The 23711-nt window shown below is 35.2% G+C and overlaps 1 protein-coding gene and 1 pseudogene across 10 annotated transcripts in view; one reads left to right on the forward strand and one right to left on the reverse strand.

Moving 5' to 3' along the window:
- Positions 1-23711, reverse strand: part of Dgkb (diacylglycerol kinase beta) — a 648179-nt gene that overhangs the window by 84201 nt on the left and 540267 nt on the right. The gene's annotated exons all lie outside the window — the stretch shown is intronic.
- LOC109688230 (dolichyl-diphosphooligosaccharide--protein glycosyltransferase subunit TMEM258 pseudogene) lies at positions 8410-8765 on the forward strand (annotated as a pseudogene).

Raw genomic sequence — 23711 nt, forward strand, 5'->3', positions numbered from 1 at the left:
TTCCTTCACAGAAACCAGTCTCTGGTGGTACTAGTCTTGACCTCCTCCAGTGTAGGATGGGCTCTCTTTGAATTACTGGAGCAGGGTGTGTGCTAGGATGGATACATCAGCCAAACAGAAAGGCCTACCAGGGCAAGTAAGCAGTAGGGCACCTGTTCTTACATTGTCCTTAAAGTGACCTCAAGTGTGACTTTCTGCAAGAGAAGAGGTAATTCTAGAGTCTTTACTTGGCTTAGTTTATATAACTCACAGTAAAGGTCACAAATCCTGACAGTTTTCTGTGCTCAAGAATCAGATTACTGTTTGAGAAGGAGTGGAGAGACTTGAGACCTGCTTCTCTTAGGAATCTGGGTCAGACTTCATTCAGTGATGCCATCCAGACCCTTCAAAACAATATCTTACATTGTGGAAAGACTTTGAGCGAATCCTGACAGTTGTTCATAAATTATATTACAACCTGAAGGGAGAAAAAGTTATTCTGTCCCTTTTATGACTGCAGCTTTTCATAAGGTAAGTCATAAAATTTAATTGGTGACCTCAGAGCAAGGTCATAGTTCTTAAATTCAACTATACCTTTCATAACCTCCAAGTCAATAATAATAAATGAAGATGATGCTAGTGCTTCTAAATTCAATAGAAGTGTCAGCTGCAGTTAATATACAAGAACCACATCCAAATATATGAAAGTTTCTTTTTTAAAAGCATATGAAGCTTTCTGGGTGTCCTGATATACTGAAAGTGTTTGGAATTTGGACTTTATGTAAATAGCAAGCAAAAAGAAAGGTAGGAAAAGAGGAAAAAAAAAGAAACTTTTAAGTGGTAATTTGCTTATTGCTTTGAGGTTGTATAGATGTCACCAAAGGTTTGTGTAATACCTGTTGAAGTACAAAGAGAACTGACAGTTAACAAAGAACTGTGCAGTTGTGACTCCGATATCTGGAAACCCATTGCTAGTGTGAATGGAACTGAGCTTCCCATTACTTTAAGGCGGAGGCAAAGTTAAAAAGTCACTAAGTAGTACAAATTGGTGGTGAGAAGCAAGCAATTTATAGATATTTAAAAATCTTAGACTCAGGTGGATACATTAGCTTCCACTAATGAATAACTATCTCAAATATTCTAGTTATCTTTAAACGTCAAGGTAGTATTCTGGAATTACCTAAAATATACTTAGGGGATCTACCCTGCCAGATCCTGGTGTGGCATTTTGCTCTTCAAAGCAAGTATGAGGTCCTTCAAAGCATTAGTATAACAAAGCATACTGCCTTTCAAATACTTAGTTCAGAGATAAAATATTCCAGTTAAATTATTTCCATTTGATAAATAAAAATCTCTCTTCTAGCCAGGTGCTGGTGGCTCACACCTATAATCCTAGCTACTCAGGAGGCAGAGATCAGGAGGATCGTGGTTGGAAGCCAGCTTGGGCAAAATAGTTCTTGAGACCCACCTTGAAAAAAACCCATCTCAAAAAAGGGCTGATGAAGTGGCTCAAGATGTAGGTCCTCAGTTCAAATGCCAATGCACCCAAAAAGAAAAAAGAAAACTCTCTTCTTACTATTACCAACAATCTCCAATAAGAGAATTTTCTTTGAAGCCTCTCCCTCCAGTAAGTCCACAACTCTATCAAATCTTCATTCAAAATGACCCTCAGTCCAGCATGATGGTACAAGCCTGTAATACAGCGACTAGGGAAGCTGAGGCAGAAGAATGGTGAGTTCAAGGCCAGTCCAGACTATACAGCAAGGCTCATCTCAAAAAAAGAAAAGACATAAGACATAAACAAAATGAACCTCAAAATGCTATGCTCTTTTTATTTCTAGAGCCATTGTTATAATTTGAATCTAAACTGGGATCAAGATAACTGTTTTTTAGTGTCACCTTTGCCATTCAATATTAGTCAAACCACCTAATTTTACTAAATGCAATTGATAAAACCTCTAAATTTAAATTTTCTGTTACTGATATTTAGTTTCTATATGAATAAAATGTTATGGGACTCAGATAAGATTAGTGAGAGAGAGAGAGAGAGAGAGAGAGAGAGAGAGAGAGAGAGAATAAGTTCTAATTTCCAGGGGCTGTTGTCATATAAAGAATAAAGTGACATTATCATATAATAAACTGACTTCTAGCAGAATGACTGGAGCAAACCTTATAAAATGAAGAGAATGTTAGTTAACATGGTAGAGGAAAGGGCAATAAGGTTGATTTTACAACTGACTATTGTTCGTAACAAAAATTTTCTCAAAATTTATATTCTTAAGAGAATGTTTTAGCAAAATGCCACTGTTCTTTAGTGAATGTTTCATCCTCTCCCTATATTCATAAGTGCCTTTGCAAGGTAATTAGGTCATGGGGTGGCGCCCTCATAAGTGGGATTCCAGCCCTTAGAAAAGAGGCCCCAGTGAGGTGCTTTGTCATTTACATCAAGTGAGAGCACAGAAAAAAGATGACTGACTATGAATGAGGATGAAAGAAATTTGTAATTTATTAGCCATGAAATCTATGTTTTTTTTTTGTTATTACAACCTGAGTGGATGAAGGGAGTCATTAAGTTTCAGCTACAATTATTACCAAATGACTTTCATTAGTTTTACTCTTTTTATCTCAAGTGTAGAGAGAGACATGTATGGAGTCATTTCTGGATGAAAGGAGGAATGATTCATATAAATAGCATAAAAAATCGTTCCAAATTTGAAGCTAATGTAGTCCTCAGATGTATTAAATACTAGGGAAATACATGCCTATGCACATATACACACATACTGTGCTAACTTTGGAATAATAAGACTATTAAGTAAATGTCCAGCTGAAAATCTTGCTAAAGGAAAAATATAGAAAGCAAGTTTAATGTCCTGTTAGGGAAAAGACTCAAATACTAAAAGGGAGTTGGACAGACCAGGTAAGCAAAGGGAGTGGAATGTCACAGAGGAAGATTCTGGCCAAGATATGGGGACCTGTCCCCACGTGCCCTTCAACATTTAAACACTGTAGTCTTGTAAACTGGCTTAAGGCATGTAAGCTTTAAACTACTTTAGCTAAAGGACAAATTTGCTAATAAAATCATATTAAGTTTTTCTCCATTCAGTGCGATTTGATGAAGAGAATGTACTGGCCAGATTGAAGTAAAAATAAAATCACTTGCCAATTATTTCAAATTGCAAATAAGAATAAGCATCCCAGTTATACCGTGGCATTCTAAATATAAGGGAGCTTTGTTTAAGGATATTTCTTTACTGGCTTGACTGCAATGCTTAAGCTTCAGTGAGCCTGGGGATCTTGGTATAATAGTGTTTCAATGGATTTTTAGTATGGATATGTTTTTTAAAAAGTAAAATCTAAGTATAAAGCCCAATATTTATTGAGCAGTGATCAGTTGTCAGAGGTTTCTTCAAGTTCATCACATTTAGACTTGACAGCAATCTTGTTATGTATTCTTAAATCAATGGCATTTAATAGCCAAAGGACTATAGGACAAAAGCATTGAGGCCCTTGCCCAATATCACACAGCTGGAAGAGCCAAAATGCAAGGACGTGAGCTATACGGACAAACCCCCATCGCCAATTGCTGTGGAAAACTGTCAGATAGTGTTTAAAATGCTAGAACCACCTTCTGGGTTGAGATTGACATGTAACTTACTTTAAAACTGGGTAACAAATCATAAAACTACATTAATAAATTATTCTCAGCATATTGTTTTAATTGTTCTTTTTAGCTAAGGAACAGGGTTAACTTTAGCAAATGTGACACAAAAATTTGCAATCTGAGTATTTTTCCCACACCTTTACTGAGATACAATGAAAGTTAAAAAAAAAGGACACATGTGCGGTACATAGCATGGTATTTTGATTTATCTATCATCTACCTGTCTATCTATCTATCTATCTATCTATCTATCTATCTATCTATCTATCTATCGAGAAACCATTGCCACAATCAAGCTAATTATCATGTCAAACTCTTAGTTATGTTTTGTGTATGGTGAGTTCTCTCTTAGAAATTTTCAAATATGCAATACATTGTTATTAACTATACTGCCATAGATTAAATATCCCGCAATAGTTACTGTACATTAAGATCTTCAGAACTTATTTGTTCTATATAAGTGAATCATTATGTTCTTTGACTTACATTCACCATATTTATCCTCCTCTAGCCATTGGCAACAAGCTTTTTTTATTTTCTGATTCCACATAGATTGTGCAGTGTTTGCCTTTCTGTGCCTGGATTATTCATTTAGCATAGTGTCCTCCAGATTCATCCACATTGTCACAAATGTCAGGGTTTCCTTTCTTTTATTTTCTTCCCTGTTTTGGCAGTATTGGGGTTTAAACTCAGGGCCTCATGCTTGCTAGGCAGGCACTCTTACTGCTTTAGTTCCTCCACCAGCCTTTTTTATGATGGGTTTTTCGAGATAGGGTCTCCTGAGGCTCGGTTGGAATGATCCTCCTGATCTCTGCCTCCTGAGTAGCTAGGATTACAGTTGTGAGTCCCTAGCACCTGGTGATTTTCTCTCTTTTTAAGGCTGGTGTGTTTGTGTGTGTGAGTGTGTCCATGTGTGTGCTACATTTCTTTATGCATTCATCCATACAGAGACACTTAGGCTGTTCCTATGTCTTGGTTACTGTGAATAATACTGCGATGACCACAGAAGTGCAGATATCTTTTCGACATACTGATTATTTCCTTTGGATATGTACTGAAGAGGTATTACTGGAAATGAGAGTTCTGTTGTTAGTTTTTGAGGATCCTCCATAACTCTCTTCCCTAATGACTATACCAATTTCCATCAACAGTATACAAAGGTTTCCTTTCATTCGTGCCTTTCCAACACTTGTTATCTGTCATCCTTTTGATAACAGACATTCTAACAGGTATAAGGTGATAGCTCATTGTGGTTTCAATTTGCATTCTCCTGACTATTAGTGATGTCAAGTGTTTCTTCATATACCTGTTGGCCACTTCTGTGACTGATTTTGAAAAATGTTTATTTAGGTACCTTGCCCATTTTTAAATTGGGTTATTTATTTTCTTGCTATTGAGTTTTTGGAATTCATTATATATTTTGGATATCAACCTCTTGCCTATGCTGAATTTGACTACATTTTTACTTTCACAATGAGTTCATTTTACTTTCATGTTGTTATGTTATTGGTTGTTAGCATACTTTTTGTTTTAGCATGAAGAATCCCTTTTAGCATTTCTTGTAAGGTGGACCACATTGTGATGAACTCCTTCAGCTTTCATTTGTCTAGGAAAGTCTTTATTGATTCTTCACTTCTGAAGAACAACTTTACTGGTTATCCTATTCTTCATGGCAATTTTTTTTCTTTTAGCACATTTAATCATCCCACTCTCTCTTGGCTTACAAGGTTTCTGTTGAAAAATCCCACTGATAACCTTTTGGAGATTCTCTTGTATAAAACAATTTACTTTCTCTTCTTGCTTCAAACTTCTTATCTTTGACTTTTGAGAATTTGGTTATAACGTGATTCGATGAAACTTTTTATGTTTAGTCTGTTTGGGGCCATTTGAATTTCATGGATCTTGATGTTCACTTCCCGTTGGTATTTAGAAGTTTCTATCATTATTATTTTAAACAAACCTTCTGCCCACTTTTCTTGCTCTATTCCTTCTTCAACTTCCACCATGTATTTATTGTTTTGTTTGATACTATCCCATAAGTCCTTTCTTCACTTTTTTCCCCTACAGGTAATTTCAAATGATCTGTCTTTCAACTCATTGATTCTTTCTTCTGATTGATTAACTCTTTTGTTGATTTGTAGCTCGCTAAGCTTCTTTAAAATGAATATTTTGAATTTGTTGTTATGCAGCTCATGGCTCTCAGTTTCTTTGTGCTTGGTTAGTAGTACTTTATTTTGTGATTCGAATGGTGTCATGTTTCCTTGATAACTAATGATTATTGAGACCTTGCTTTGCTTTGATATCTTATCATTTAAAGAAGTCACACCTCCCTCTTCCAGCCTTTAAAACTAGCTTTGGCAAGGAAAGCTCTTCATAAATTAGCCCACTCAGGGATTTTGGATGAGCCAGCAGATTCATGGGCAAACTTGGTGCTAGAGTCCTTAATGGACTTGCCTAGTGCCTGGGTCAGTATGTAGGCATCACAGTGCACAGATGGCTGGTATCTGTGTCTGTGGAGCTGCAAGTCCTGGATTCTGGGTTTGCAAAGTGGGTCTAGCATTGGAATGTCTAGAATATGAGTCTACTGAAACTATTTTGATTCTGGATACATGGGAGCTGTCTTGGGACCACAGTTCCCTGGGGTTGTGTTACTTCTCCATTATTTTCCAGGTAAAGGGTGTCTCTCTCTATGTTGTACTGCATGGGTTTGGGGAGGGTAGATATGGGTAATGTGTCTATTTTATCCTCTTGAATGAGTTTTTTCTTTTTGCTATGCTCCTTCTAGATGTAATCTGTGATCTTGATCCTTGGCTCTTGCGAAGGTATTTTTGTATGTAGATAGTTGTTGAAATTGTTTTTTTATGTGAAGAGATAAGTACTAGAAACTCTGATTCTGCCCTCTTACTGATGTCACCCACGAAGTCCCTTGATTTTTGTGTCTGTGTTCTCCTTTGCATCTCTAACTGATGCCAGACCATCAGCATGGGATTGTCTAACATTTCCTTTAAGGTTGTACTGCCTCATCTTAATAATTGATCATTGACACCTAAAATAGCTATTGTTTCTCTCTCTATCCTTATTCTTCATATATCTGAAATCTTTCTAACATCCAGTTCTCCTATTCCACCCCATTATGGAATTAGATTTTTAAAAACTGTAATGATGATGGTCAAGGTTTAAAATACCTTCAGTTAAAATGTTTTGTTTTTGGAGTTAGATATTAAAATGACTTCCTTACCATTAGTTGTCCTCTCAGAAACATAAATCTAGTCTGTAGATGCAACTGGACTCTAACCATACTCATGATTCAACTTCCCACTCTCCTTTGCTTGCCTTCGTTCACCTTTCTTCCTTCCCTTCCAAAATACACAAGAGAAAAGGTCCACTTGGGTCAGTTAGTCACCTATTGAGATTAGAGCACCTCTACTGTCTGATATTCTTATGACAGGCTGCATGTTTGTTCACTGGTTTCCCAAATACAGTATACTGATTTGTGACTTTGACTTAAGTACTAAAGATTGCCAGTATCAGCCATGAACAGATTAATAGAACCATATTAAAATAAATAGTACTTTATGCTCAGAAAACAAAGTATGGTTGCCTAGTTCATGAAGGTTATAAGGAAAAATCTTTTGACTTATTTATGGAGTACCTATTATAACTGACAAATATTTCCCTAACATGAAGTTATTTGGAATCAATACCATGTGGGCTTTACTTTTATTTACATAAACTCATGAAGATGAAGGAGTCAGAGGATCAGAAGGGACTGGGAACTGACTGTCTTCTGTAGCTGTAAATTAGATATCCAGTGGTAATAAGTAACTTTCCTAAGATTGTGAAACCAGTAAGGGGCAGAACCAAGATCTGAATTGAAAGAATTACAACTGTCTTTTACTCTCATGTTGCATACAGAAATAAATGTTATGTTCTTTTGTTAAAACTATTTTTTATTAGTCTACATTAGTAGTACATAGTGATAATTCCATAGATGTGTGCAGTTTACTCTGAACAAGCTCACCCCCTCTATGATATTTCCTTAACTTCCCTCTCCTTTTCCAACAGCTTAATCTATTTTGATATACTTCACCCCTAGTACCTTCTCTTTCCCCTTCTGCTGATCACCCCCTGTTATACTCAAGTCTCTTTATTATTATTATTATTATTATTATTATCATTATTATAGATTTCATGGTCTTTTAAAGAGGCTTTCTCCGTATGTTCAGTCCAACCTCACCCAAGGTGTGTGGCTATTTTTTGAAAATGTGGAAAGATAGAAGCAGTTGGTGAATTATGGAGCATATTACTCTATGGAAATTACAATAGACAATGGAGGCTATCCTGGCAAGAGGGAAGAATGCTATTCAGAACAGACCACAGGTGCCGAATCAGATTTGCATTTGAGTTTCAACAATGATAACCACTAGCAAGATTACTTAGCAACTCTGAATCTCACTCAACTTCACATACCCATTTAAATTAGTACACTAATCATACTTCATCAATTTTAAAACTGCCATAATAAAATATGAGGAACTGCTTCTCTATGTTTTAGCAACACCACACATGGAAAGTGTGTGTCACTTATTGTTTCAAGCTACTTCTAAATATTTAAAATGGTTTCAAAATATCCAGAATTGTGTTTCTGTCATTAATTTCCCTCCAGAGTAGTCACTACTACATTGTGTGATCAACATGGTGTGCCAGGAAAATAGAAATTAAAACCTAACTGAGCTTCTTCTCGTGGCAGATCGGCGGCTCACCCTGTGTTGGGTGAAATGGAGCTCCAAGCTATGAGCAAATACACCAGCCCAGTCAACCCGGCTGTCTTCCCCCATCTGACTGTGGTGCTTCTGGCCATTGGCATGTTCTTCACCACCTGGTTCTTCGTTTACGAGGTCGCCTCCACCAAGTACACACGGGATATCTACAAAGAGCTCCTCATCTCCTTGGTGGCCTCACGCTTCATGGGCTTTGGAGTTCTCTTCCTCCTGCTCTGGGTTGACATCTATGTACGAACTACCAAAGGTATCCGCCAGATGGCATCACTGAATTCCTTGCTTTTGTAAATTAATTTTTTTTACTACTGCTAGAAGTGTCCCACCTGCTGCTCACAATAAAGGCAGATGTGTGACAAACAAACAAACAAACAAAAAAACCCTAACTGAGTTTTTCTTTTCTGACCTTATGTTAAGCCTTTTGACAATATCTCATAAAGAATTCTTCCTTAATTTCAGCTCCTAAAGATGAGAAGGCCAACAAAGCAAAAAGTTAGCAAGACTGTCATCTCAATAAATAAACCAGGCATGGTGGTTCATGCCTATAATTCCATCTACAAAAGAAGTATAGATAATGAGGATTGTAGTCTGAAGCCTGACCAAGGTGAAAAAGTGAGACTGAAAAATAACTAAAGCAAAACAGGGCTGGGAGTATGGCTTAAGTGGAAGAGTGTCTGTCCAGCAAGCATAACACCCTGAGTTCAACCCCCCGTACATTTAAAAGGAAAAAATAATTCTTCTTACTGTAAATATATTTTTAATAACTGATGATTTCCCTAAAGTGGACAAAGTAATGTCAACAACTGAGCTTAGCTTTTATACCTGGAAAAGCAGTCAACAGAAGTTGAAGGAAGTGCTACATTTGTTTCATTATAGCAGCTTAACATTAACAATACACAATTTTTTCAGGGCATGGTGGTATACATATATAATCCCAGCTCCCTGTAAACTGAGGCAGGAAGATCAAGAGTTACAGGCCAGCCTGAGCAACATAGTAAGCTCAAGGCCAGCCTGAGCTACAAAGCAAAATCTTGTCTCAAAAAAGTGAGGGCTAGGGATGTAGCTCTCACAGCATTTACCTAGTACATATACGTCCCTTGGTTTGCTCCCCAGCACCACAAAGACAAATAAAAAAAAAGTTAGGGAAGGGGAGAGGGTTATGAAAGAAAAAATAGGTATGAAAGATAATATGATGAAATCTGAGTGTGGTGTCAAACCAATTAAATTAACCTTCGCCTAACACTGTTCTCCATTGCCTGGCTTAGAATTACTTGTAATCAACAAGCTTGAAAAGTCCTATTGAATGATTGATGAATACTTGCAAAGAAAAATTAAAACATTCCAATTTTAAGACTTGGAAAAAGTAAAATAATTAGAGGTGTTTACTGATTAAAATTTTTTAATATTAATCACCCTCCTGTTGCTACTACACATAATGTAAAAGACATAATGTACTACACACAATCAGCAGAGTCACATCACTGTTATGATGATAAAGCCCAAGACATCTCAGTCTATGCAAAACATCACCTTGGCCCCTAATAAAGTGGGTATAAAGTAGAAAAAGGAATTCTTGAAATTTTTTCAGAGAACTGTAAAACAGGAAGCACATCCAGAGATTACTGGGTAACTCTTATGTTATTGTAAAAGTAAACAGGAACAAGGTTGGAACAATGCCCCTTCCTAAGATTTTCACACATGCAAGATAATGCTATATATTTCTGATTCCAGCTTCATTCTACTTACTTCTGACATCCAACTATGCGTGAGACCCTGGGACATTTTTCAGTCCCTATTTTCTTGACATGTCTGTGGGTTTGTGAAACAGCTCTGTAAGCCAAGACCTCTAATTCTATCTCCTATGATAATATTCTCTTAGCTCCTCCTCATTCTCCATTGATTCTCTGTCTTGGCAAGGTTTTGTCCATTTCATTTGATTTTTGAAGAACTAGTTTAGCTAGGTGCCAGTGGCTCAAGTCTGTAATCCTTGATACTCAAGAGGCAGAAATCAGGAAGACCATCTTTCAAAGCCAGCTCCGGCAAATAGTGAGACCGTATCTTGAAAAAAACCTTTGCAAAAAAAAGGGCTGGTGGAGTGGCTCAAGGTGTTGGACCTGAGTTCAAGCCCCAGAACTTAAAAAAGAAAGAAGAAGAACTTCTTTATTTACTTATTAAATATTTTCTATTAAATCAATTTTTTCTACATTTATTTTTCTATTTCATGTTATTTGGGTTTCCTTGGTTGTTTTCCTAATTTCATAAGTTGATTCCTTAGCACATTAATCTTCATTCTTTCTTGTTTTCTAGTATTTATACTTGTTAAGTACTTTCTTGTTTTGTGCTACTTGTATTTCCTATGTCTATTTCTTTTTTCCTAGGACTTGTATTTTATTTATGTTGATTTAAATTATTACTTTTCAGACTTTCTTCCCTAGAACTTATATAATGTTCCTTCTAAATATCAATTGAAGTGCCTCCCTTGAAGTTACTTTATAATATTTTATATTCAATTCCATTTTAATATTTTCTCAACTTCACTTTGATGTTTAAAATTTACAAAACACATGGATATTTGAAATGTTAGGCATTTCATAAATAATATTTTAACTAGGAGAATTAAACAATCTGTTTTATGTGCTTAAAAGGTTACTCTGACTATTGTATTGATAGCAGATGAAATATAGGCAGAGTGTATATCGAGAGACAAATTGGAGGCTATTTGATAGAAAAAGATGCTGTTTTTATTAACTTGCTCATAATGAAGACAGAGAAGAAGTAGAAAGATTAAAAATATACACTGAAAGTTCAAAGGAGAAGGCAAATAAATAAATTAAAAATATACACTGAAGGTTCAAAGGAGAAGGCATGATAAAAATTAAGAAACAAATGAGAGAAGGGTGAGCAAGGGCTAGGACCATGTGATTTCCCTTTGTCTTTAATATATGCATCTCTTCTAATTAAAGAATGAGAATAACGCAAATTAACTACACACATTGTTTTTACCTTCAACAAAACACAGACATAATATTTTTATTAACTCATATATCAGACTTTAAATAGTAAAAGAATGGTATTTTTTATTTATAAAATATTATTTTTCATCTTTTATTTGCAAGCTCTGAAACCAAAGGATGATGATGAGCAAAAGTTCATATACTTAATGTTTAGAGAATTTCTTCTGTGAAAAAGCCTGGTATAAATCCTGTTTAGTTTTCATTTGTTTTGTTAAACAAATATTAATATTATTTATTTAACATGAAAGTTAATTTAAGTTTTAACTGGTAATCAGCATAACAAGACTTCCAGCACAAGGAGGTTACATTTAATTCTTAATAGACAATCAGTATACCAAGACTTCTGTGTTAAGGTAGGGAGATAGGAACTTTGGATAAGAAGAAGCTATGGATTACTTTTGTCAGAGCATTATGTTTTTTGTTTTCAGTTAAGAATCAGTAATTAGTATGGATTAAGTACATTTTATATTTGTTCATAGAGGAAAAACTAAAGATACATTGTCAAAGACTACAGATAAAATGTACAGATAGCTGAAATTAGGGTGAAATGCAACAGAACATTCTCTGTCACTTTGTACTATAGCTTTCTTCTATAATCCAAGAACATTTAATTAGTTCAAATTTGCTTGAATAGAAGAGAACAAAAATTGCTAGAGGGTGAAAAGGATGGGCGGGAACAACCCCAGAGATGGCAAACGCAGCTGGGGCTCTCCAATGGCAACAAGTGTTATGGAAATACACATAAGCACAATCAAGTCTATGTACAGCAGGAACTTGGTCACTGGTACGAGAAAGAACAGACTTTTCACAGTTGATTTAGTTTTCCCATGTTATAAAATAGAATCGTGAACACATGAAGGAATAAAAAAGAATTCATCGCCCGAAGGTAAGTGTACTGCTTCAACTAGACCCACCTGTCCCAAAAAAATAATATCTCATTACTGTTAGGAGTAGTTACAGCTTTTAAATTATTTTATTTTAAACCAAGAAACTTTTGATTCTTAAAGACTAATTTAATCTTGCTCCAACTTTAAATGCAGACTTTGGATTAATTTATGAAATGTGTTCAACAGGTTCAAAGCAACTATCTTATAGCATATATATATATAATATTATATTTTAAAATATATATTTTAACGCTATAGGATTCCCTGATGAATGGCTTAAAAATCTCTTTGAACATTTGTTACTTTCCTACCTGGTGTAAAGCATGTATTTACATAGGCACATTGATTGTCTCCACCCTACCTAATAAATTTTTTCACAGAAAGTCAAAAGTTAAACACAAACTGAAAGAGGAATGTGCAATTGTGTGCAGTAATCATTGACATATAAGAACTTGTTTTATATATTTATCAAGATCGATCACTTAAAAATGCAATACTGGCAGTATAATAAGTTCTGTTAAATTAATCCCAATTAAATCTTCTGAATTTATTCAAAATATAATAAATTCTCATCTCTGAAGTCAATGTATTTAAAATGTTCATTGTCATTGAAATTGCCTCATTAACTATGCAGAATATGAGTGGATAGATAGCTATGAGATTCTCTTTTCTGGTAAGAAATCAGAATTTCTGATATTATCATTGAAACATCAAAATTATCAAAATGATTTATGGTTCACTCTCACTTCTCTTTTTTATCTTTCATCCAATATTAAATGGTATTTCTTAATTTCATAAGCATCTTATTATATAAAACAAACACATTTCAAATTGTTGAATACTTTTGTCTTCTAGATTTGCAATTATGCATGTCCTGACTTTGAAAGTTTATTGCAGATTAAAAACAGATTAAAACATACACAGATTCCCACCCCCCTTCCCAAACCTTGAATTTGCTTAGGAAAGAAATCCATCAAAATAAATAATTCATGTTGGGATGGACTGAAATCTAGTCTTTCAGGAGGTGCCAACAGATGGTTTACATTTATAGAATGCACATTTGCTGACTTCCAAACAGAAATTAAAATTCATAAAGTATATCATTAGGACTCCTTATAAGCAGCATTATGTTTATGATATGAATTTGGATTTTCCCAGGTGAACAGTTTTCCATAATAATTTTACTAAGAAAAAAGTGAAACAAATTGCTTTCCAGTTCCTATTTTGTGTTAACAAGTTTAAAATTAAACTACACTGGTGATCATCCAGTGGCACAAGCCTGTAAACTCAGCATTAGATGGGGCTGTTGCTTTCATGATATTCATCATTATACGAGAACTCTTAGAACTTTTTCATCATTAATATAATACTCATTATTACAACTAATAAAATACAGCAGTGTCTCGAGCCTTCATTTCCTATCACATCACTTAGGTTAGGAACTTTCTACCAATATAATTAAGAGTGAGAATTCAGCTTATTAAAGGTCAGTCAACTAGACATTTTTCGTTTACTTTAGCAACTCTTTGGCTTAAGTGTGACCACTTAATACCATGAAATTATAGTAACATTTCATTTTTAGTGAACCTTGCTACTAACCAAAATGTTAACATTTAACTTGGGTAAGGTTATGATTAAAACTTGCTTTAAACCTACAAAAAGGAAAAATTGATTGCTCATTAAGACTTTGTCTATGTGGTACTAAAGTGGAATATTGTCAATTACACATTTAGTGAAATCAAAAAGAGTCATGAACATCATTACAAAACAAAGCAAGTCTGAGACCTTTATATGCTAAATGTAGCTCGTGGTTTGCTTGATCAAATTAACTAAATAAATGACAGCGCTTCTTTAGAATGGCAGCCTGCAGAATATAAGAAAATCAAGTAAATGATCTGGATACTTGCTGGATGCTCTTAACCATGTTTTAATTGGTTTAAATTATCCAGGAAATTATTTTCATTTCTGTTCATTTTTCTTTTTAACATGTTGGATTGCCCAATGCCAAAATAATGTAGACAAATATAATGGCAAAAATCTGTCATTTCCATTTAAAAAAATAGCCAAAATATCAATGTTTGGGTATCATAGAAATAAAACATCTAGTGTTTTCAGTTGAATTTGTTGCTTTTTAATCAACCATTTTGATAATGTGTGTCCAGCCTCTTCATATTTTTATACAGAAACACCCAAGTGCTGGCATGACTCATTCCAAGCCAATATAACATCCCCTCTTTGTGAGTGTTGTCATGTACCCTATGGTGAAGGGTGAGGGGCAAAAGTTGTGGACATACTTATTCAAGATAAACACTGAGAATTGAGTTGATATTTTTATCTTTTTACTAAAAATCTTTAGTTGGGGGAGTTTAGGAGGAAAAGGACATTATATTTACATCCAATGAATCCATAATCAATTCAATATGTGCGGTGTACATGACTAGATATAAAATTAGGTAGTGCAACACCTTTTCCCTTAAAATGGATATAAGAAGGAACCCTAAACCAACATATATTTATAGCTTTTAATGTTACAACTTTTGATGTTTGCTATAACTTTTTATGTTTAACACAGAAACAATGATCCAGTGATATTTTTGAATTTTGTGTATTGTACTTCAATATTTCTCCCTGTCAGTTGGATTCTTTTACAAGTATAACCAAATATTCCGTAGGCTTATGGTCCATATTATCTCTTGAAAAGCAATTGGCATTAAGTGTCCTAAGAATATGAATCAGAAATAAGTTCTTTTGGGTAAACTTCTTAATTAGAAAATTTAAAAACAAGCCACAAGAATAAAAATATGTATAGTGAAATATGCTTTATTAGAAATAGGTCATAAGATTACATAGTTGAATGGAAAGTATCTCTTGGGTTTAATATGAGGAGGTATGTTGAGGGAATCTGTGGGTGTATAGATTTCTGGGTCTCAGAAGAGTTTGAATGAATTCTGTGTTATGAGGATTATCCTCTGGCATAAGTGAGAAGGTGTGAGGGCACCCCAGAAAATAGCATATCATTTGAATATTCAAATTAGCAAGAGAAACTCAACATTCCCAATGGTGCTGGGTAGAATGAATTTAGTGTTTTTGTGTTGTGTCACTTACCTTGTAGAATGGATGGTTTATGGGTTTATAAAAGGTGTTATGGTCTGAATCCTTGTGCCCCTCACATAATTAATGTGTTGAAACCTAATCTTAACATGACAACCATAAGAGGTGGAACCTTCAGGGATGTGATGAAGTCATGAAGGATTAGTGTCCTTTTACAGAGGTCCAATGGAGCTTGTTTGGTCCTTCTATCTTGTGAAGATGCAGTAAGAAGAAGCTGTTTGTGAACCAGAAAACAGGTCTCCACTAGATACCAAATCTGTCAGCATCTGCTCTTGGACTTTCCAGTCCCCAGAACTATGAGAGACAAGTTTCAGTTGTTCATGAAGGATTTGGTTTGTGATACTCTGCCATTGCAGCCTGAATGGACTGAGACAATGGACTGTGACCTAGCCATAGTCACTGTTTCTAGAGGAGCAGCTTAGAAGACTTCTTAGCTCAGTCAGGCACTAGCCACAGGGTTATTGCAAAGACCAGTACAAGAGGATAAAGGTGAAACACCCAGATACAGAGTGAATATGGCATGATATACTCAGAGTTATGGCCAATTCAGCTTCAACTAATTAGATCTCTTTACTGTGGAATCATTACTGCAGCTTAGAATACTACTTGGAAAAACAGCAACAAACTAGACAAGGGTCACAGTCCAGGAAGCCATTAAAGTCAGAGATCATTTAATCTAACAGTTTCAATTTTTCTTTCCTGTCAAGAGATGGCTTGGGACATAACTCTCCCCTTCTATACCAAGATAACATCTTGTAAGGAATTTGAGGAAGAGGGCAAGTAGTTAAAACTTGCAAAGTCATATACTTGAAAGACTGGGTATTATGTAGAGATTCATTAATTATCATAACAAGCACATTTGAAAATAGATAGGACTATATGTGTTTTTCTTCCCTGCTACTCAGCAGATATAGGTAAATGAAACTAAATTAATTATTAATAAATTAAACTGACTTCTACACACCTGAGTAAACTGTGAGTTTACAACCTTTTAACAGCAGGTAGTATTATTAAGATTTAATCACCAGCTTCATTTTATTATCATTTTGCAGATCTCTTTCTAGACTAATATTTCTAATAGCTATATCCCTTCTTAGTTTGGTGGATATGAGATTTTGTGATGAAACTTCACTTAACACCTACATCTCTACCAAAGCTCATCAATTGCCTTTCATCTTAACACATAACTCGTTTCCCAGTGATACTTATAGATTGCTATTTCTGAATCATGCCATTTTCCTTCTTGCCTCCAGATCTTTGCATGTGCTGCTCCCATCCCTTGCATTCTATGCCTGGCTAAATCTTACATACTGATTCTGAATCAGTACAGACATTACCTGCAGAAAGTCTTCAAGGTTTATTCTGGATACAATTATAAGTGCAATGCTCTTTTTTGCTCTTGAGTGTTATTCAGAATCAAGATTGAGATCTGACCAATTTCAGACTATTTAGGGTTCACAAAGGTCAAGACAAGATCTGCTTAAGTTGAAGATTCCCAGCTCCTGTAAATTGATCTTTGATCTGCCTTTTATTTTATGTACCTATTTTGTATGCACTCATCTCTATTTTAAATCAAAAGACTCCTCTGTAATAATAATAATAACAATAATAATTCAATAATAATAACAGTTATTATTGGTGGTATTGAGACATGCCCCAGGCCATTTTTGCTTTAGTTATTTTTTGGGTAAGGTCTCTTTTTGATCTGAGTAGCTGGATTACAGGTATGTGTCACTATGTCTGGCCTGGAGGCCTTTGTTTTATATGCAACTTGACAAACTAAGTCTACAGTAAAAGATGAGACATACACATCTTCATGTAGTAAAAGATATTTATTCATGACCTTTAGCAGGACTTCAGTAGGAAGGACAAGTAAATGCACAGAGTTCTGATATCTAAGGAACAAAAACTTTAGTGGTGGATATGAAAATTTAATGAGAGAATCCTGAGTGGTGAGAAGTGCAGGTATGGAGTGCAGCTCTCTTTGACTTATGTAGGAGTTCACATGGCTAGAGAAACAGAGTTCCATCTGATCTGGAGCATCTTTCATATCCTATATCCTGGTAAAGGAAAGAACCAGGGAAAGACTTCTTCCTTAGGATTAATGCACTTTATCAAAATATTTCTCTGAAATAGCCAAACCACATAAATAGATCCTAAAGACAAATGAAAATACTTCTTTGAGGGACCTCAGTAGCCTGACTATGGCACATTTAGGAATGTTGTTCTCTTTTCCAGGCAGGCATCCTAAAAGAATATTGATAAGTACTGACCACAATCAAGCATATCACCCAGAATACAGGTTCAACACATTAAAAACATTTTTATTAGCATATATTAGTTATTTAGTGGAGTTCATTGTGACATTTTCATATATGCTTACAATGTGTCTTTATTGGATTCACCCCCTCCATCTTTTTGCTCATCCCACTTTCCCCTCTTCTTGAAACAATTTTAGTATGTTTCATTGTGTTATTTTCTTGCAATACAAAGTACATCTACCATATTCACCTCCTTTACCTCTCTCTTCACCCTCCCCTCCCTCTAGTACCCACCCCCAAACAGGACCTGTTTTGCATTCAGTTCCTTTATTTTTTAAGTAGATATTCATGGTTCAAAAGTGTTTTCCTGTGACAGTGGATACAAGAAATTGTACTTTAATCAGATTAACTCCTTGTCTCTTTCCTTATTCTCTCTATACCTTCCCTATTGTTCAACAGCTTTCAGTGCATTTGTTACATCATCTTCATGCATAGATGTAATGTGTTTCAATATTATTCATTCTCTATCATTCTCTTTTCATCTCCTGTCTCTCTCTAGTGCCCTCAAATATTCCCACTATTACAAATGTTTTATATATATGTGTGTGTGTGTGTGTGTATGTATGTCTAATGTCTAACGTAGTCATTTATGTTACATGTATACATTTATCTTTTAGGTTTAGCTTTCACATATGAGAGAAAACATGTGACCTTGGTCTTTCTGAACCTGGCTTTCTTTGCTTAACTTGATGATTTCCACTTCCATTCATTTACCCGCAAATGACATGATTTTATCCTTCTCTATTGTTGTATATTGACTTTTGTATCTTACTACTTTGCAGAAAGTATTTATAAGTTTTTGGTTGAGTTTGTAGGGACTTTCAAATATAAAATCAAATCACTTGCAAATAGGGATAATTTGACTTCTTTCTTTCCTATTTAAATCCTTTTACTTCCTTCTCCTGTCTTATTGCTCTAGTTGGTACTTCTAATACTATATTGAATAAGAGTGGGAAGGCTGGAGACCCTTGTCATGTTTCAGACTTTAGTAGAAATAGTTTCAGTTTTTCCCTGTTTGGTATGATGGTGACTACTGGTTTACCATATATCAAACTCAACTCTTGTGAGTAGAAGAGATTGTTAACAGCAAGTTCTAAATCCTAAGAAAGCCAAGTAGCTTCTGGTTTTGCTCCAAGTAAGATATCTCACTATTCCTCTTGAGTGACCTTTAGGGAGGTGACATGGCAAGTAAGAATCTTTGAGACAATATAGAAAGATAAAGAAACCAAACTGTCTAAGCATCCAACCAAAGTAGCAGTTATGTGAAGCAGCCATCTTGGTCATTTCAGACCATTTGGGAGATCAGATGACCCTAACAGCCTTAGCAAACATCACTAGAACTATAAAACTGCCAGATTCTGCCCAGTAAAGGTAAAAATCATGTGAAAAGTGTTTATAATTGCTGTTCTAAGCCACTAAAATCTGAGTGGTTTACACTAATCCAGAACTAAAACAGAAATTTCACTGGAAGTAGGATTTCTATAACTGTAGACAAAACTTAAAAACATGTGATATTGGTTATGTGACTGGCAGAATCTGAGTAAATTTTGAAGAGTCTGTCAGTAAATGCTAGGAAGGCTGCCCTTTTCAGGTTCCCATGCTCTATTCGAGTTTATGCCACAGGGTCTTAAACTTCCTGTCTCTGATTCAGTTTTTCCCAGCAGAGATCATTCTAGAAAACATCTCCAAAACTGTCAAAAACACTCACTAAGCCTTGGACATTTTTCAGCTTCATAGGGGGTTTCATGGTCTGGCTTGTGATTACTTCTCTGTACTATTGGCTAGCATATACTTTGCAGTTTTTGGATTTTTTCCCGTATGTTTGGAATGTTTCCTGTTCTCTTACATTATTAAAATTTTCTTTCTCTTGGTAGTCTGAGTTCAGATGTTATACACTGTGCTACTTATCTCTCTGCTATTCTCTTCCCACAATGCTAATTGTTCCATGTAACATATTCTTTTTTCTAACCCGTTTTCCTTTCCTCTTCTTTCCTCTACGCTGTTCAATCCTTTCTTTAGCTAGGCTAATTCCCATATGTTCTTGTGGAACTTCTTTTGGGAAATCTGTCCCCACTTCTTCCAGTTTGAGTTAGATAACCTACTTTTGTATCCCATAATATCCCATTCTTGGATTCTGGTGTTCAAGGCAAGAGCTATGTCTGTTTCTCCCTACTTTTCCTGGATGGAGAATAGTATGGAATGCACAGTAGGTTCTTTATAAATATATCTGGAATAAATGAGCAAATAAATATAAATAATTGAGCCAAGTTCCTGTGTTCTTTTGTCCAAATTCCATGTTTAATCTAACAAGATTTATATAGAACATTTCCCAAACTGGGATGCTAATGTGAATTTTAGTTTGTATCTTGTTTTTACTGTGAGGGAATTACACAGTGCAAGCAGTGGTGAAATGGGGTAGTTCTGGTTGTTGTTGAAGTACCTTCTTGCCAAAGCCCTAGACTAAGTAGGTAAATGCTATTGAGTGCATGTTAGTGCTACATAAAAGGCAACATTTTTCTGTGGTGGCCTATTATCTGCTCCTTCAATTGTTACTTTTAAAAGGCAAATAGCTATCAGTGTATAAAGAAGTCATCAGCCTCTTATAGATGGTATTAAAATACTGTTTTAAGTTGTATGCCTTCAATTATGATAAATAACATAGTTATTTTTGACTGATTGATTCTTAGACTTTTGCTGTTACAGCCAAACTGTGACATTTTGCATTATATATTTTTAGCATCTTTAAAGAATTAAATGTTTTTCTGTTTTTTAAAAATGATTTCTCATTTTGAGATTCAGCCAAATATCTCAAAAATCCATAGCTTCTAGAATTCAAAGAAAATTAACAAGGCCAAATGAAATACTACATGTGGTTTGATGATGTAGCTGTATATTTTAAAGAAAGCTAATACACTGACTATTTCTTAGAAGGGCATTTATAAACAGCTGTCTTTGAAAAATGTTTGAAACTATAAAGGCTAGACATGATGTCAGTTTTGTTGCTATAGGTAAAAAGTTTTCTGTGTCTTTGACTTTTTAAGTATTTCTATTAAGATTTTAAATAAAAAAAATCCGTTAATACCCAACAATGCTCAAAATAAAATATTTCACTCTATCGATTTACATCTGTATATATTTTTACTCTTTAATTATTTCAGTAGTTGAGTTGCCTTTCAGTACAAAGAAATATTCATTGACTCAGCTAAGTGGATAGAACTGTGCATTTTAATACAGACTAATAATCTATAACGATTGTTCTCTAGTCAATTCTTTGATTTTTTTTTTTTTTTGGTGTGGTGCTAAGTTGAACCCAGGACCTTGAGCATAGTAGGCAAATACTCTACCACTGAGCTACACCCCCTGTCAACTCCTTGATATTAATGACAACTACCAACATTAAATGCATTAGTATATAAACCAGATAACATGCTTTAGTGTAACTGGAAGTTCTTTGCTTTGATTTCTTTCTCATATGAGGTGAGTAGTTAGTTTCTCTCTAGAGAGATCTACAATGTATGAGACATGTTTGTGCATGAGTGCATGTCTTCAAGGTTTTCTAAAGTGTGTCAGAATAAAAATGCGGCAAATTATTTGATACTTTTCTTATCAAATCTTAAAAGGTTCTGTCACTGCTTAAACAACAACAATAAATAATAACCTGCCCTCCTTCAAATAGACAGAAGTGAATTGTGCCAATCTGTGGACCAGACCACAGGGAAGAATGGATGCTACCAATTCTTGTCTCAGCACCCGTTCTTTGACCCTGAGACACTGTGTTAGGAATTCAAATATTCAGTTACAGAAACCAAAGGAGAGGTCCTGCGCCTATATGGAAAGGTAGATGGACTCCATGAACCCAGTTGTTCAGCCCTTGCGCTAATGTGACAAACACACTACCAAGTGATCTAGTTACACCACCTGGAGCAGAAAAATTACCAGCCAAGTTACTGAACCACAAACCATGAGTGTAATAAATGCTTGTTGCTGCAAGCTACCAAGGTTTTTGAGTGATTTGTTATTCAGCAACAGATAATCAGAACGTAGGGTAAATGGTGTGATTCTCTGGGCAGACACTCTATTTTGCAATTCTTTTTCACCTAACTGTTTTATAACAATTCTTCTAATGAGGTTTATAAGATAAAGAGTAAGTAGCAGAAAATGACTAAAAGGGTATATAAGTTGAAAGTATTAAGTGTATAATTTGGGGGATAATGAAATAAATTAAGATTTTTACCAGCCAAGTATTACTCAGTTTTTATATTAGTGTTGGAAATAAGTCAGGTCTGTTAGCTTACTCTCTATTTCACTGTGTAGACTTTGTTTTCATTTTGGCAGTACCGCGGTTTAAACTCAAGACCCCATGTTTGCTAGCAGACACTCTACCACTTGAGCCACTCCACCAGCAATTTCTAGATTTTAATACCTCTTCTTTACACATTAAACACACACATACACTCATGCATGCACACAGAAACACACACATACACAGTCCCTCAAAATCTTTTCTCACTTACATCTCCAGACTATAAATACTTTATAAGTCTTATAAAGATATTGTAACTTTTACCCACCACTCACAGGCAACTGCTTCTGGGGAGGAATTAGCTGCAACACCAATAAGTAAGTAAATAAATAATTTATAGGACAAAATACAACACTGATAACTTAGTATCCATAATCATATATTTAAACACAGGGAGATACTACAAACATATGCAAGATTATAGATTTAGAATTCAGTTGGAAGAGGAGACCAAAGAATTCTTAAATAACAATTGAAAAACACATAAAGAATTCTTCTTCCATTTGGTTTCTCTTGAGAGTTAGGAATGAAACTAGTGCAATTTAAGAAATGAATAAAAGAAATATGTTAAAAGATGTAGTTCCTTTGGAGATTCGTAGCATTTCTATTTAGTTTTGAAGAAAGTCAATTTTACTTTTCCCTTAGGAAAAAAATGTACATATTAATTTGGTCACACCATTTAATCCCTATAAAGCATGACATATTAGAACACATACTGAACAACTGAATATAAGATATTTGATGTATCAATTCTGATAGAAAAGATGTTACTGAAAAATAATTCAAACATTAAAACATCAGACAACTTTCATGTTGAAGATGTCTTATGTCTCTAAGATACAAAGGTAAGGTACTAGTTATCTATAATAGGTAAAAGATTACCTTTAAATGCAGCATACTAAAACAGTAAACATTTATCACACAATAGCTGTAGGAACGTGGAAGTGGGTGATCCTGTCTCAGTGTTTGTGAGATTGCAGGTAAGCTCTCACCAAGCAGCTGAAGGTTTCACTGGGTCTAATCTGGCAGCTCACACACATAGTTTTGGCTAAAGACCTTTGTTACTTTCAAAGTGGATCTCTCCATAGGGCTGATATGGCATCTGGCTTCCACCAGAGCACAACATTGAGAGAAAGGAGGAAGCTGAAATGCATTTCATGGTGTGGACTCTACAGTCACACATCACTTGCACTTTATTGAATCTACAGCACATTCAAGGGGAGGGAAATTAAGTTCCACCTCTGACTGGAAGGTAGTATCAAGGAATTTCTGCACATATTTTAAAACCTCCACAGATAAGCTTAAAGACTTGCCAAGGCTGGGCACAGTGGTTCATGCCTGTAATTCTAGCTATTTGGGAGGCAGAGATTGGGAAGATCATGGTTTGAGGTCAATCCAGGCAAAAAGTTCATCATCTCCATCAATAAGTCAGACAGGTGTGGTGGTGCACCCCTGCTATCCCAGCTACACAGAAAGCATAAAGAGGAGGATGGTGATCCAGGCCAGTCATGGCATACAGGTGAGAACCTATTTGAAAATTACCTAAAGCAAAAAAGGATGGGGGCATGGCTAAAGTGGTAGAGCACCTGTCTGGCAAGCACACATTTTGTTGCTGTGAGACATAGTTGGTATGTCTTTGAGGGCTATATTCTTG

Source organism: Castor canadensis, chromosome 2 (genome assembly GCF_047511655.1).
Source record: "Castor canadensis chromosome 2, mCasCan1.hap1v2, whole genome shotgun sequence".
Classification (NCBI taxonomy): Eukaryota; Metazoa; Chordata; class Mammalia; order Rodentia; family Castoridae; genus Castor; species Castor canadensis.